This window comes from Ahaetulla prasina, chromosome 5, assembly GCF_028640845.1.
Source record: "Ahaetulla prasina isolate Xishuangbanna chromosome 5, ASM2864084v1, whole genome shotgun sequence".
NCBI lineage: Eukaryota > Metazoa > Chordata > Lepidosauria > Squamata > Colubridae > Ahaetulla > Ahaetulla prasina.
The window spans coordinates 61,416,115-61,432,334 of NC_080543.1; the positions used below are offsets into that span (position 1 = coordinate 61,416,115).

The following is a 16,220-nucleotide window of genomic DNA, read 5'->3' on the forward strand; positions in this document are numbered from 1 at the left end:
TTTGAGCTTCATTTCTGCTGATTTTCTTAGCTATGGCTGTAATTTGCTGCTTAATTATTTCCAGTGCTTCCTTGATCTTTCTTGTCTTTGGGTGATATTTGTTGGTCAAATGTTATTTTGACTTTATGTTCTTCAGCTTCTTTTCTTTTATCTGTTCTAGCTTGCTTGCATCTGTCCTTAGCATGTTGATCTTATTCTTCTAACACGATCTTCCAGCTTGGTGGAACACTTCTTGGCTTTTTTTTTTCTTGTTTATTGACTTTATATTCAAGATCTTTAGTTATTAACTGCAGCCACACTATACATCATTGTTTCTTGTAGTGAGCTAGTGCTTATATTCAATATTACAGAATGGGATCTTTTCGTACTTGTGCTAGTTCACTTGTGGCGCAGGCAACCTTATTCTATTCTTTATTATTCTCCCTCTCTGAAGAAGACAGGCAGTTAAGAAATATGAAATATAAATAAATAAATATAAATATTTTTGCACTGCTCTAGATGCTCTACATTTCACCTTCTCTTGTTTTTCGGTTAGGAGACTTTGTTCTTTCTAAGGACAAGGTAGAACAGAGGGTGCCTGTTTTTTGAATGAGAACAGCTTAATAACAATTCTAACTTCCTCTATTTCTCATTCCTCTGGAAATCAACCTTTCCTGCCTGGGCTACTTCTGGTAAGGCTTCAATCACTTTGTCTTGGGTAGACTTTTGCAGTTCTTCTAATTCTGCTTCTTTGAATACTTTATTTTGTGCTATAAATTCTGATCTGCTTTGTTCTGTTATTTTGTTCCAGATGTGGTTCTTTCCAGAACAGATGTAATTTTTTTTCAAATATTATCTTCTCATTGAACTTGATTTGTAATAGCAAATTATTATTGCTTGTTTTCAGTCTTTGTATATTTGCAATGAATAAGAAACCTTTCTTCCAGTAGACCTGCAGCTGCTGGCCCTGGTTGCTCAGCCAACAATCTTGAATCCTGTAGCCCACTTGTCATAAGATATCAAGAAATTCTAACATCTAGTGTGGTCCTTATTGATCCAGGCAATGGCCAATCCAGTATAGATTTCTATAAATTACATCTCACAATATTGTTTATGGGATAGACACTTTTCATTCGGCTCTTCTGATGAGACCATCCACTGGCATAGCTCCCATCTTCCTCACAGTGGGAAAACTGTAATAATACCAATATTTCTGTACAACTTCCAGTCAATCAAATCCAGATAGTGGGAGATTTTTTAAACTGTGGTTGAGCAAAATCTGTAGGGCTAGATGTTCCTTTTCCCTACTTTCACGTTGAATAGATGTACTTTTGATTGGGCAGCAACAGAAAATAAGTAAATAAGTAAGTAAATAAATCAATAAGTAAGATATGACAAGGAAGAAACCCAGGAATTAAATTATCCACTTAAGAACATAAAAGTATGGGTACTTAAGTAGTAAGTTGTACTTAAGACCCACTCAAAAACACTTTAGAACTGATAATAGAATATGAGTAATATGAGTAATAATATGATAATATGATAATAATAATAATAATATGAATTAAATGACATAGACATTTTATCTGAAAGCAAATAATGGATTTTAACATTATTGTGAAAAAAATTAATATTTGAGGATTTATTTAATAAAAAATAATATACCTATTTAAGAACAATAATTTCCAGAGTTGGAAATAATAAAATGGTAGACTATTAAGACTGTGAATGTTAAAACTGTTTTGATTAATAATGAATATATATTCAGGGTTATTTTTGTCTGTCTGAGTGCTGCTTGTTTCATCCTAATTCCTAATATTTCATTTATTTTAACACTGATTCCAAGTTTCAGGTTGATACTTCTAGTTATATCAATGTCATTTCAATTTTTTTGCCAATTTTCTGATTTTTGTATGTTTCCTTTTTACTTATGACTTTTTTTCTGGGGAGTTTTTTTCTTACTTCTTTTTTTAAATGTATTTGTCAACTTAATTTTTTTCAAAAAATAAAAATAGAAAGATACACCTGATAAAATTGATTGGGCACAGCCTTAATGTTTCTGTACTAAATTTCAAGAAGAACTGCTGGCATGCCTAATTGGGTCCATTTTAAACTAAAAAGAAGGATTTTGCTTAAATTCGTTCTTAAAATGTCAGAAAACAGGCCTGCCTAATCTTGTGTTTATGCCCATTGCTGATGTGTATAGAAATGCTTTGGCTGAAAAGATAAAAATTATTGCCAAGCTAATACAATATCCACACATCTATGTGAATTCTTAATGAAAGCAGAGAATTCATGCAATACTTAAAACATTGCCGCAAAGGTAATAAACAGGATTTTTCAAATATTGTTTATAACATATGTATTTTACCAATAAATTGGTTTTAATATTGAACTAAAATCAAGATACAATCCTAGAGATTTGAACTTATGCAGAATAAAAGGATACACCTTCTTTAAAACAAAACAATACATATTTTTTTAATTTACATTGTGACTTGCAGTGATTTTCTCTGTTTTGCATTTCTATTGATGCTTAATCATGATTTTTTTTTTTTAATTTATATCCCGCCCTTCTCCAAAGACTCAGGGCAGCTTACATTGTGTTAAGCAATAGTCTTCATCTATTTGTATATTATATACAAAGTCAACTTAATTGCCCCCAACAATCTGGGTCCTCATTTTACCTACCTTATAAAGGATGGAAGGCTGAGTCAACCTTGGGCCTGGTGGGACTTGAACTTGCAGTAATTGCAATGATCCATCACTGATACTTATTGCAATGGATAATATAATGATTTAATAAAATAAATAAATATTATTTTAAGTAAGACACTGCAGAGCACCATCTGCTGAAACTCAGAAATCAGTATTTATCTAAAGACGATATAACAATGATAGATCAAAAAGTAGACAGGGTTGCTAAATCTTCTCAGAAAAAGTGCAAACGAGTTCAGTTTGTTTCTATATAAAGAAGGAATTTAATAAAGATTCTTGTAGCATGGGGAAATTGTCACCTGCTGATTTTCTTATTTCCTTGCATCACAGGTGCACCAATAGAAAAAAAATAGGCAACTTTCGCATAGACTAGTGGTTAGGGATAACACATAATTTCCTGCACATAGCTATCATCAATATCCAAGCAACCTACTATCATCTCTCTGGAATCTCCACTCTTACAATTCATCTGCTTGAATTCCATCCTGTTCAGGTTCTCCAGGCAAAAGAATTCCATCTAGCAGACAGCTAAACTGTCCCATCTGTTCTTCAGTGAGATCATCAGCCCTGGATTAACCATTAACCAAGGGAAGTGAGGCACCATAGAACACAGGTGTCAAATTGGCTGCCTGCGGGCCGGATGCATCATGCACAGGCCATGCCCACCCCAGGTCTGCAAAGGGAAAAAATGTTGTGAAACGTCATGTCATGGCAACGTGACACTCGTGCCATAGCGCTTCTTCCCCTAGTTATCATGCCCTTAAATCTTTCCCTGTCACACTCAAATTTAATTTTCAATAATTTTTTTATTTCCATTTTTCTTTACAATTTTAATAAAAATACATTAAAATGTTAAATAAATATTTTTTCTATATCTATTTATTTTTTTTATTTATTTGTCGTAACAATATATACAAGCATTGCATAAAGGATTATATAATATATAAACATATATATGAGGAGAAACAAGGTACTATAAACATATATATATATATATATAGGGGAAGAAACAATAGGACAGGAACGGTAGGCACGTTTGTGCTCTTATGCACGCCCCTTAGAGTCCTCTTAAGAAAGTGGTGAGGTCAACCATGGATAGATTTTGAGTAAAGCTTTTGAGGTTATGAGAAGAAACCACAGAGTCAGGTAATGCATTCCAAGCATATATAATTCTGTTACAGAAATCGTATTTTCTGCAATCTAAACTGGAGCGGTTGACATTGAGTTTAAATCTGTTGGTAGCTCTTGTAATATTGTTATTGAAACTAAAGAAGTCATTGACAGGAAGGACATTACAATGGATGACTTTATGAGCTAAACCCAGGTCCTGTCGAAGGCGACGAAGTTCCAAGTTTTCTAGACCCAGGATATCAAGTCTGGTGGAATAAGGTATTTTATTGGTTTCGGAGGAGTGGAGAACTCTTTGGACATGCTCAACTGTGTTGATATCAGATATATGGTATGGGTTCCAGACAGGAGAGCAGCAATCAAGAATTGGCCTAGCAAATGTTTTATATGCTCTGGTCAGTAGCGTGGTGTTTTTTTGAAAAGAAGCTATGTAGAATTAAGTTAACAACTCTTAGAGCCTTTTTTGCTATATAGTTGCAGTGGGCTTTGGCACTTAAATCGTTAGATGTAAAAACTCCAAGGTCTTTGACAGGGTGGGGGTCATCTGCGAGGCAATGTCCATCAAGCATGTACTTTGTGATTGGGTTCTTTCTTCCAATATGCAAGACTGAGCATTTACCGGTTGAGATTTGTAGTTGCCAAATTTTAGACCAAGCAATTAGATGATCAAGGTCCTTTTGAATTGTGGATGTATTGTCAGTGGTGTTGAAAAGTTTGACATCATCAGCAAAGAGAACACAGTTACTTGAGATATGATCACAAAGATGATTTATGTATATTATAAAGAGAGTTGGTCCAAGAACGCTACCTTGAGGAACACCACTCTTGACAGGAACAGGATTTGATAGAGCATTACCAATTTTAACTATTTGTTGTCTGTTTGACAGAAAAGCAGATATCCAGTTGTGTAATGCCATAGGATTTTAATTTTAGGAGAAGTTTATCATGTACTACTGAGTCAAAAGCTTTACAGAAGTCTATGTATATTGCATCTATTGATTTACCTAGATCAAGATTTGTAGTCCATAGGTTTTTACATAGGTTTTTAATATCCCTAGTTACAAATAATGAATCTGCTTATATTGCTTACTATTTAGTGTTGAATGTATTTTTTAGTTTTAATATAATTGTAGGATGGCCTGAAAGAAAATTCTGTTGATGTCTTGTCAGTTAAGTAATGGAAGATACAAGGGGCACCATTGTTAGACTGTGTTTAAGGTATCAGTTAGCTTTAATCTAACACCAGAGGCCGTGAATTCTTCTACAGAATTTAGATGGGAAACAGGAAACTCCCCTAAACCAAGACTTTTTAAAGAGCTGTATTAAATAAAGTAGTGGTAAAGATTATTTTCAGTCCTGTAGCAGTCAAGAATCTTCTGACCCTTAAAGACCAAAACATCACTTATTGCACAAGACTTATATTCCTTAAACAGTATATACCCACAGCTGTGGTTGCAGTTAGGAGAAGGAGGAAGTAGTAAAAAGAGAAGTGAAATATGCAATTTGGAAATGACTAAACATGAAATTGTCATAATAATTGACATGGATATTTTAGCATTGAAGTGAAGGAATTTAGTGTGCCAAAAAGCCTTGGTTCATATTAAATCCATGAGAATAGCAATGACTTTTCAAATGAGCTTGAATTCCATTGTTTAAATCTTTGTAGTTCCTTTTTTCACATGATGCTACCTTGAAGATAGCGATACAGTTTCACAGGAAATTAAAATATTCCCTTATTGGTTTCAGTACGTTGTCATTTGAAATTTCAAATTTGTGTCCATTTATCTTTTTGTGGAAGGCAAAGATAGGACTGCAAACATCTGGAAAACTATCAGATAGCTGCAAAGATGTAGAGAAAACCTTAATTCTCTACTGCCATGTCACTTCTAGCGTACATTTGATAACCCTAAAATATTTGTCAGAAACTGGTTGAATTGTCTGAGATAAAATTTAATAGAAGAATTGCTGAGAGAGAAACGCATATATGGCATTGGTAAATGAGCAAAAATATTGTCCCCTAATGTATGTAATATGATAACATTCTGTGATAGCATTACGACAGCAAATATGGGGTCAGAACTGGCATCTAGATGTACTGCAGGATCATTGTTATTGTGGTCTGCTCTATTATTTTTAAGTGGTAGTTGTGTTGGATTAAGTGGTTCTCTATTAGCAAGTTAAGGGCTTATGAAAGGAAATTGTCATTCTCTAAAGGGGCTGTAGACAAAGACTACTTTGAATGGTTTTAGCTGGGAGCTGTAGTCTATACAAGTGGAGTGTTATTGGTGTGTCTCTATACCAGAGCCCCCCAACCTTTTGGGCCCGAGGGATCGGTTCAATAGAGGGTGGTGGCATGGTTTCATGTGCTGCCTGGATTCCATGTGTGCGTGGATGGGGCTTCACTCACATGCATGGCCCAGTTCCTGGCTGGCTGCAGACTAGTGTTGGTCCATGGCCTGGGGGTTGGGGACCCCTGCTCTAAGCTTTGAAAGAAATTATTTCTAGGGACTTGTGGGAATCTGATGAAACAACAGAACAGAGGAAAAGAGTGATAGTGAAATCACTTATTAACATATAACCAACTCTGTGACATTCCTCTAAATTATCCTGTTACGTTATTGAGGTGGAGCCACTCTGATATATGGATGAAATGTATTTTTAAATGCAATTTATTTTGAATTAGAAGACCAAAATAAAAATAACTCTTTAATTTAAATATATATAAATGAACTGAAGTTCAGCTGATTCTCTCAGCGCAGCACAATGGAAAACTCTTTCCATCATACTTCATCATCCCATCATGAGTCCCTTCTTTGTCATTGATACACATACACACACAACATCTTAAAATAACATTAGGAATTATTTGCATATTATCCAAGAGGTAGCAGTCCATTAATTTAAATCAGCTTTCCTCAACTCAGTGACCGTGTTTGCACATCACATTGAATTACAAATGTAACTTGCTCAGTGTGCAAATTCATCCAGTATTAGTATGGATCAGTATATTGTGTACACCCAGAAAAATGGGTTAAGATTGCTTCACTTTGACTGTGAGGTTTGGTGTGCAATCACAACCAATATCTTTTAGGTGGCTGATCTGTTTTTAAAATTAAAAAGAATTTGCTGAAATAATTTTAAATCTCTAACTTAAAAAAAATGCAATTGATTTGTTATTGTAAAATTAATAATAACTTAAGAGCTGAAGGAAAGCTATGTCCATTCCTGTAGACCAGGGCTGTCAAACTCACAGTGTCATGGCGGCGTCACATGATGTATCGGGATTTTTTTTCCCCTTCGCTAAACCGCGCGTGGGTGTCGCCAGCACATCCGGCCCGTGGGCCAGGACTTTGACAGCCCTGCAGTAGATATGCAAAGATGAGGAGCTGGTATAGCCAATCCTAATTGTGGTAAGGGGAACAAGGGAATTCATTTTCTGATATTTCAAATACCTGATAGCTCATAGCAACCATGAGAGGAGATATAGGGGCTTTACTCAGCTTTTTAACAGCACTGTGTTCAGACTCATTGCTACCCTTGAACGCAGAGCCATTTGGGCCAGTTCAGTATCATCTATAACACATTTGTAAAAGACTAGATTACTCTAACTGGCTTTCCATAACCACAAAATTGAACCAGCATCCCTGTAACTTAGAAACTGCCCTCCTTGGGGTGTGAGGTGTGGGGGAACCCTTTGGGAATTTATTTTCATAAAACATCTTAATGGCAAGGAGAGAGGAAAGGAACATTGAATTAGCAATCAAATTGCCAGGTTTCCTTCAGTCACAGTGCATTCAAGAGTGGAATGGAAAGAACCAGAAAAATTCCTTATTTAAACATTTGCTCTCCTCACTGTTTTACATTTTCCATTCTTGGAAGTAAAAAGAAATTTTGTGTCTGTCTTTTCCTCCTGATTGATTTAACAGCTATATAAGGAAAAATAAGTTAGACTTCGGTTTAGTCTCAGCTCTGACACTAAGCTCTATTATATACTGGAGAGGGCATCATTATGCCTTCAAACCTTTACTCTCACACAAACACACACACACACACAATTTGTCTACCTGAAATGTGCACAGCAAGGGCCCATTTTTGCAGCACATGTCATTACCACCTGTCCAAAAACGACAACATTATGCAATTTTTAAAATAACATCATCAAAACCCAAGGGAGGGTAGTTCAAAATCTCCACCACCATTTTTTATGAAATTTGGCATGCTTCAGTTCTTAAAACTAGTCTTGATTTCCTGTAAAGTTCATTCCATGCTTGTGAAAAACCACACAAAATGTCTGAGTAGCTTCTCAGAGTGAGATGATTGGCATATAAATGTAATATTTTAAAAATGTATACGCACGTATATAATGACCACAAATACGTTGCACAAACTTGATAAACATTATCACATACAGTGTGCCACAATTCAGATTCTAAACTGTTATAAATTTATCTTTGAGTTTGAATCCTGGTCCTTATTATTCCAAATGAACATCCTAGGACTAGATTATTCTACAAGCTGCCTCACATATTTATTTCTCTTCATACAGGTCAAACTGTATGCAAGTCTCTGTGTTGCTTAGTCACAAGTCGGGCCTGTGTGAGCTTGTAGCCTCAGGTGAAATATGAAACAGAACAATAAGGCTGGTTTTGTTGTTAAATCCTTCCTTTGAAGAATCACATTAATGCTTTATAAACTTATCTTCACCACACAAGTTGTTTATACAGCAACATTATACAAATAATATGATTAAATCTTAATCATCAAATGATCCAGTTGTCACATAACTCATTGGAGAAATTATTTTGTATGTAAACTATCTGTTCTTCCAGTGACATTTTATATCCCTGATTATTTTACACTGAAAAAATTTAAATGATGACAGATAGTGTGACTTGTATAAAGTTGTATTTGTCCTACATCTATCTCCCCAACTATGTCTGACTATTCTCTTTAGAACTCTTATAGCTCAGTTCCAGTATTCTTGAAAAACTATCCTACTTCATTGTAACTATTAGGGTTGTGAATTATATCTAAAAGAGGTGCTCTAAAGTGCATGATTAAAGGGTTTCTCTTTGAATCACTAAACAGCTGTGTCTTTTGTAAGGTTCCTAAAGCTGCTTGGAAAGCTAACCCTGGTTCTCTGTATATGCTTATGTACAAATAATTAAAATTTCTACAGGAAGTGCTATCTAAATGAAGCAATTTTGCTTGCAGTTAAATGCAAGAGAACCAAGATCCTTCAAAGTAGATGTGCACACCTTGCCAAAGATGCAATGGATCTTACTATTCATAGATAGGTACTTCACACTTATAAGGACTGCTTCAAACGTTTTGCTCATTGTTTGTGTGTTTGCAACTGCAAAATCTACCTCTTAGCTCTGAAAGAAGTGGCCAAAGGATAAAAACAGTGAGTTGCATTCTCAGCACTGCTGGAAGATTGGGGAAGATGAACTAAACTTTAGTAGGAATCATGTGGTGCACACTAAATATGAACAGCTAGAGATTTTTGAGTCTTGAGTATATTTCTTGGTTGCATAAAGTCTTCCTAAGCAATTAATAAAGGCATATATCATTCCTATCTACAACCCTCAAATCTCTGCAGATTAGCCCTGCCTGATAGGCAGGTTAGGAAGTATGCTCAGTATTACATTGTATTTTTTCTTGTAAACACTATGTTTGCATGTCTAATTTGCTGAAATGCTGTAATTGCTCTGTGAAAAGCCAAGGGAACAGATTTCTTTCTTAGAGAAATCTTAATTAGACAGTTGGGATGGAAAGACGAGAAAAAAGAAGATTCGAATCTGCTATAAGAATTGTATCAATATGCATTGAATTCAAATAATTTATAAGACATCTTTAAGCAGTAGTTACCCATTATAATGAGTTCAGTTTTGAGGTAAAAGCATCTTTGGATTGGTTGAAATACTCCTTGGAGAGAAGTGACTTCTCTTCAAGCTTCTTGAAGAATTAGCTGCTTTATCTTTTTGCTTCATCTCATGTTATTCCCAGGCTGTTTATCCTAAAATCTCCACTACTCCCTAAAAATAACACCCCACACCCCCATAAATTAAAAAATTAATAAAAGAAAAAATGAAGTATATCTGGGAAAAATAATATTTAATTAACTCACCCAGCATTTTATCTCAGAATCATGAAGCAGCATGCTAAGAGTGCATCTCTTTAAACATAATCTACTTGCCTATTACCATGGAGTGGCTTCAAGATAATTTTGTGAAACCACTACATGTGTTTATTTTCTGCCTAAAAACAACTCAGCTGTTCTGGAGAGTCTTCCATGCCACGTGAATAAGTCATGAGGATTTAGAATAACTTTGGGAGTGCCCATGATCAAGCAACCAGGGAGCCTTTTGGAGGCAAGATAGGAATTGAACAAAGGTGATTTCTCAGCATATATTAGATGGCTCTTTTTCTCTTTTTTTATTAATTGGAATGATTATCATGAAACTTATTAGACTATGAGTAGTGATGACAGGGTTAAGGATCATTAAGTGCCATGCAGACAATTTGCCTACAGTTTTCTACCAGCTCCCAATCTCTGTTATGAAACACTTTTCCCTATGAAATTCTCAATGGTGAATCTGGAGTTCTTGTATTCCTAAGGCAGCTAAATAGTGTATATGCCTTGTCTTTCATCGCAGAATAATTTCTCCAGTCTGCCCCAACATACACAACATACTCCAAATTCTCCCATGAGGCCTTTTAAAGTCAGGAAACATAGGCAGGCTCCAGAATGCTAATTGTATAACAGGAAATAATGCAAGTGGTGGCCCTTTCAAAAACCAAATTGGGAAAAAATGATTTTAAAAATTCTCAAGCATCCTGAAAATAAATGTGAGGGTTGTTGTTGTTGTTGTTTGCAAAAAAGGAAGATCTCTAACAAATTGTAAGGCAAATTTGAATGCAAAATATTTCAGGTTTCAGATATATATTAGAATTCTTCAATAGAACCTATGTTCAATTTATTTGACTACTGTTTTTTTTTAAACTGAAATGAATTGAAAACTAAAAAATGGACTCATCTCACTACATCATCACCGAAAGGTTAGCTTCATTTTTCTAAGCTTCCTGATACAGAATGTTCCAATTGAGACTTCCTTTCCGATTCTAAATACAAAAGGCAACTAGATGATGCTTGAAATTTCTTTTAAGACTGCATACACAGCCTGAGGGCAGCAGACACCCAAAAGGGTTTCCAGTCAGCAACAAGGTACTTGTAAGTTTGTCCTACAGTACTTCATTGTTGGACTGCCACTTGCAATAACCACTCTGTTGTTCTTAATGATAGAGCTGGCCCAACTAGAAAAGACAAATTTTTAAAGCCTTGAAGAGTTCTGTAGTTTGGTGGCAATAGTCTTCTATAGAGTATCCTTGAGATGTATGGATTACTGTGTCAAGATTAAAATGCTTTCAAACCTAATATTTTTCAACTTGCCAATGAACTGGTGGGGGGGAATGGAATGTATGCAGAGATCGTGACAGCTTAGAGCCAGCCAGGTCACCATTACAGGTGCTTAAGAAAGAGAGGGATTGTCTCATAATTGTACAATGTGATCATAGCAAAACACCGTCTCATAATTGGACAATGTGATCAACCAGGGGTGGGGAGAAGGAGAAAGGATTGTTTAACTGGACAAGCATTTGCATGGGAAACCAGAGCTGGTTTAGTTTCTTCAGTACCAACATGATGTATCCAATAAAGTTTTACTTTGGGGGATTCAATTCTCCCAAGAGTGTATCCTTGTTTTGAGTTCGCTAATTGGATAGTTGACATATTGTTACTCTCACTGTCCCTCACTATTAGCCATATTGGTGCAGCTAGTGAAAGTTGAAACCCAAAACACCGGAAGCAGACATTCTCCAAAATCTCAGAAGTGTTTATTGGTATCTGAAGGGATTCTGCCAGATGCCATTAGATAATCTGTGTATTCCCAAAATATCTTAGTAGACCCATCTTTAGAGTGTTTTCCATGTGAGACCTTTTAAAGGGTATTCTTACTCTGAGATTGGGAACTCATCTGAGATTTGAGCCATAAAGCAGAAGTTTCTTTTCCTCATTGGCAATCACTTTCAGTTTGCATCACCTTTCACAAAGGTGTGCTTTTGAGAAAGTGTGAATGCTGTTTTGCTAACTAAGTGAATTACCAGCAAGGTTTGAGCTGTGGTTTATCTTAGACTCATCCTGTAGCTTAGAAAAGGAGTGGAAGCCAGTTTATTTCCAAAGCACTATCAAATTCTAAATATTTATGCTTTGTAACGTGGCAAAAAACCTTTTGACAGAAAACTCCTTGACTAGCATTGCTATTATGATTATATATATATATATTTGTTTTCTGAGGTTTTCGTGGGTGTTTGTATGAATGAGATGAATGAATGAATGAATGAGACTTCGTCGAAACGTCACCAAGACACTTCCAATTTTACATGGGAGAAAACCTGAATAACCAAAGACATATATATATATATATTATGATTCTTCTCTTGATGCTGGAGGACATTCTCTGAAAATACTTTGCTGCCTTACCCCATTTAAAGATTTGCCAATGTCTTCCATACACATCCCATACACCCTACAGAGTGAGAACTGGTTGCTCTCATATTTCTGACTGTTAGAAGTTCCCAGATAATCACTTTCTACCACTGGAAATCCTGACACTCTGGTGATAGGTTTTTCCTAGGAAGTAGAAAGGTCGGTGATGGCATGATGATTCTTTCTATTGCTGTTCAGTGGGATTGGGAAGCAACACTTCTATATATTCAGATAGTCCTTTGACTTATGACCACAATTGGGACTAGAATTTCTGCTGCTAAACAAGGTGATTTGCATCCAATTTTTAGTCCTTTTTTGTCACAGTTGTTAAGTGAATCCCATAGTTATTAAGCAAATTCAGCTTCCTCATTGACTTTGCTTCTCAGAAGCCAGTAGGGAAAGTTGCAAAGGGAGATCATGTGATCCTGGGACATTGCTACTGTTGTAAATATATGACAATTGCTAAATTCTGATCCTGTGACCAGAGGAACCAATGTCAATGCAAGGATTGGTGATAAAGCGATTCCACCCACCCCCTATGCCACTGAAGGTTTGAATAGTCATAATCGAATGTTGTAAGTCGAGGACTACTTGTAATAAGAACTCTGTGCTAGTTCTGAACTGAAACAAAGGAAGAGAACTGTCTTCACTATGCTTTGCTGAAAGCCCTCTAGGTTTAGGGTTCCCTCTACCTTTTCAGGAGAAAAAAAGGATTGCAATGCTAATGCTACGACTCTCTTATAGATTATCTTCTTCTAAAGAAATAAGCACTAGCATTTCTGGAACTTCTCATCAGTCAAAAGTGGAATCTATAGATGAATCTGGTTTTGATTTCCGTAATTCTTTCATGACACTCCTTCTCTCTAACCTTTTTTCACAGTTATGTCCCATTCATTAAGATTTTATTAATATTTCTGCATGCACTTCCTCCTTTTTGTGCCTAGTTCTGTAATTGCTTACAGTTTTCAATGCCCACTAAAGTGTATGGTATATTTAGAACATTACATTAGTAATATAGTGACAGCTGGGGGGGAAACCAGAGGTGAAATGCTCCCGGTTCAGACCAGCTCACGCAATTCGGTAGCAATGGTGGCTGCCGGTTCGGAGGACCAGTAGCAAAAATCCCTGGCTCCGCCCCCCCCACCTCTGCTGAGCCGCACCATCAGCAGAGGATTTTTTTTTTACTTTTAAAAACAGGTTTTTCTTCAGCTGAAACATGCCTTTAAAAGTAAAAAAAAAGCCTTTGAGGATCCCGCCCCTCAGCTGAGATTGGCAGAGCCTTTAAACTTTAAAAAAAAATTTTTTAAAGACTCCTCTGGCAATCTCACCTGAGTTCCTCATCAGCAGAACCTTAAAAAACATGTTTTCTGTAGAAAACATGTAGAAAACCTCCTTTTAAGAGATTCTAAGGCACTTACCTGATTACTGATCAAACACATGGCTTTTTTCCCAGCCCGAAAGCCCCAGTTTCACTTTCAGCACCAGACAGAACTAATCTAAACTTAGCTAATCTATTTCATCACCGAGCGACTAATGCTGGCTGGCTTTGCTGGCTGAGGAACTCTGGGAATTGAAGTCCACAAAGCTTAATAATAAAATAAAATATTTGTGCAGCTTTCTGAGATTTGGTGCGTTTCTGTAGTGTTTCACTCTAACTACACAAACACACAAAATCTCAGAAAGCTGTATGTGGTATTTTGTGTGTGTGTCAGTTGTGTTGTGTTGTGTGTGTGTAAAGTGTGAAAGTTGGTTTTTGAGCTTTTTGTGGCTGTGTGAAGTGTGAAGTGTGAAGTGCAGCTGCTTTTACATTGTGTGTGAATCCGTTGTGTTGTGTTGTGTGTGTGTGTAAAGTGTGAAAGTTGGTTTTTGGTGCCTCTTATTGTTTTTTATACTTTTTTATTATTTTTATTATTTATTGTTATTGGCCACACCCACCCAGTCATCTGACCACCAAGCTACGCCCACCAATTAAGCCACGCCCACAGAACTGGTAGGGAAAATTTTTAGATTTCACCCCGGGGGAAACTATCAGATATGTGGTAGAAGAAAAGGCAGAACATTGAGGACAGATGTACAAGTGACATTGTTATACTTTGTGTCTCAAGAGTTGAATTGGTCCCAGTTTTAGCACTATTTGTCAGCATTGTAAATATTTCTGGCAATACATTTTGTGCATTGGTTCTATGCAGGCCTGTAATTACCTCCAAAAGTTGAAATAGGAAATATTTCAGGAGGCTGAGAAGTGTTTGATGGTGTGTTCTGGTTCTAGAAGCTCTATACCTCACCAGATGATGATTCGTTAGAAATAAATGTTCCTTCAGAACTTTGTTCATTTCCATTGGCTGTCTTCCATTTTAGTGCCAGAAATCTTAACATATTTTTATAGATGACAAGAATTTACTCATAGACCAAAGCAGGTAAGAAGAAAAATTATTTTCTGATATTTTTTTTTAATTTATAGAATAGCCTGGAAGAAGATGCATCAGCTAACTGAAAACATAGGACAGCAAAAGCCATCAGAAGGTCTGTGATGTATGCACGTGCTGGTGATAACTATCAGTTTAATTTGATACTTCCTATAGCAACTTGGCTGACGTCAAAGGAGTTCTCAATTTCTCTGTTTCGGCTCAGTCTCTGACATTGAAAGAGGCCCTTGTTGCTCAGCTGGCATGTGGCATTAACATATTACATTTCAGATTACCAGAGAAATAAATCTTAGGAGAACTAAGAAGAGCACTAAAGTTTTTTTCCTCCAAAGCAATAGACTATTTTATTTAATTGTACATGAATGCATAGCAGGACTTAGCAGTTTAAAAACTGTAATGTACAGTATATACTATAAAACAACATAGTCATTAAAGTGCAAATATATAAAAGCAGAGAAAAATCCTTTTAATGCAATTGAAAGATTTTAATGAAAACAGGTTTATACCTGTTTAAATAAAGCTCCACATCACAAGTTCATTATTCTGATTCTGAGGAGAAATGTGATCTTAGCAAACTGTTCTCTGATAAGCATTGCTAATTGATATAATCTATGGTTCCTGCCTACATATTTTACTAATAGCTTGGAGGAAAATGAAGCATGAGGCAAGCTTCCCCAAGCTGATCAAAGTATGTTCTTTATTCTCTAGGCCAGCAGTTCTCAACCTGTGGGTCGGGACCCCGCTGGGGGTCGAATGACAATTTGCCAGGGGTCGCCTAAGACCATCGGAAATATGGGAAGTATACTTGCGAGTCGAAGAATCACACTCCAATGGTTGACTCCACAAGCCAGCTGCAGGCTCTTCAAATCGCTAGCCGAATTCGGCTTCAGGCGCGATGAATTAAAAAAGAGAGAAATCTTTCCTCTGATGTCTCCCTCTCAAGCCAGCTGCAATCATTCCCAATCGCTAGCCGAATTCGGCTTCAGGCGCGATGAATTAAAAAAGAGAGAAATCTTTCCTCTGATGTCTCCCTCTCAAGCCAGCTGCAATCATTCCCAATCGCTAGCCTAATCTGGCTTCAGGCGCGATAAACATAATAGGGGAGGAGTCTCCGCTTTAATGCCTCCGTCCTCAAGGCAATCGCAAGCAGTTCAGATTGCTATGTCTGACTTCAGGCGTGATAAATTCAAAACGAAAATAATTTTATGGTTGGGGTCGCCACATCGTGGGGAATTGTATTAAAGGGGTCGCAGCACTATAAAGGCTGAGAACCACTGCTCTAGGCAATCTATCACATCATTATCAGAGACAATATAACTTCTCATTCTCCTATGTTTGCTTCCAACTCACTACCCTTTTCACTGATATTCTATTGATGATTTTTTGTTTTAATTTTTTTTTACCTATAATGCATCCTGCTG

General features: G+C 36.4%; 1 long non-coding RNA gene across 1 annotated transcript; it reads left to right on the top strand.

Moving 5' to 3' along the window:
* The first annotated feature begins 604 nt into the window (after positions 1-604).
* LOC131199866 (uncharacterized) lies at positions 605-15,939 on the top strand. The gene is made up of 3 exons (XR_009155458.1): positions 605-671; positions 14,835-14,896; positions 15,508-15,939. It is a non-coding gene; the product is annotated as an uncharacterized LOC131199866 (long non-coding RNA).
* Positions 15,940-16,220: the final 281 nt, after the last annotated feature.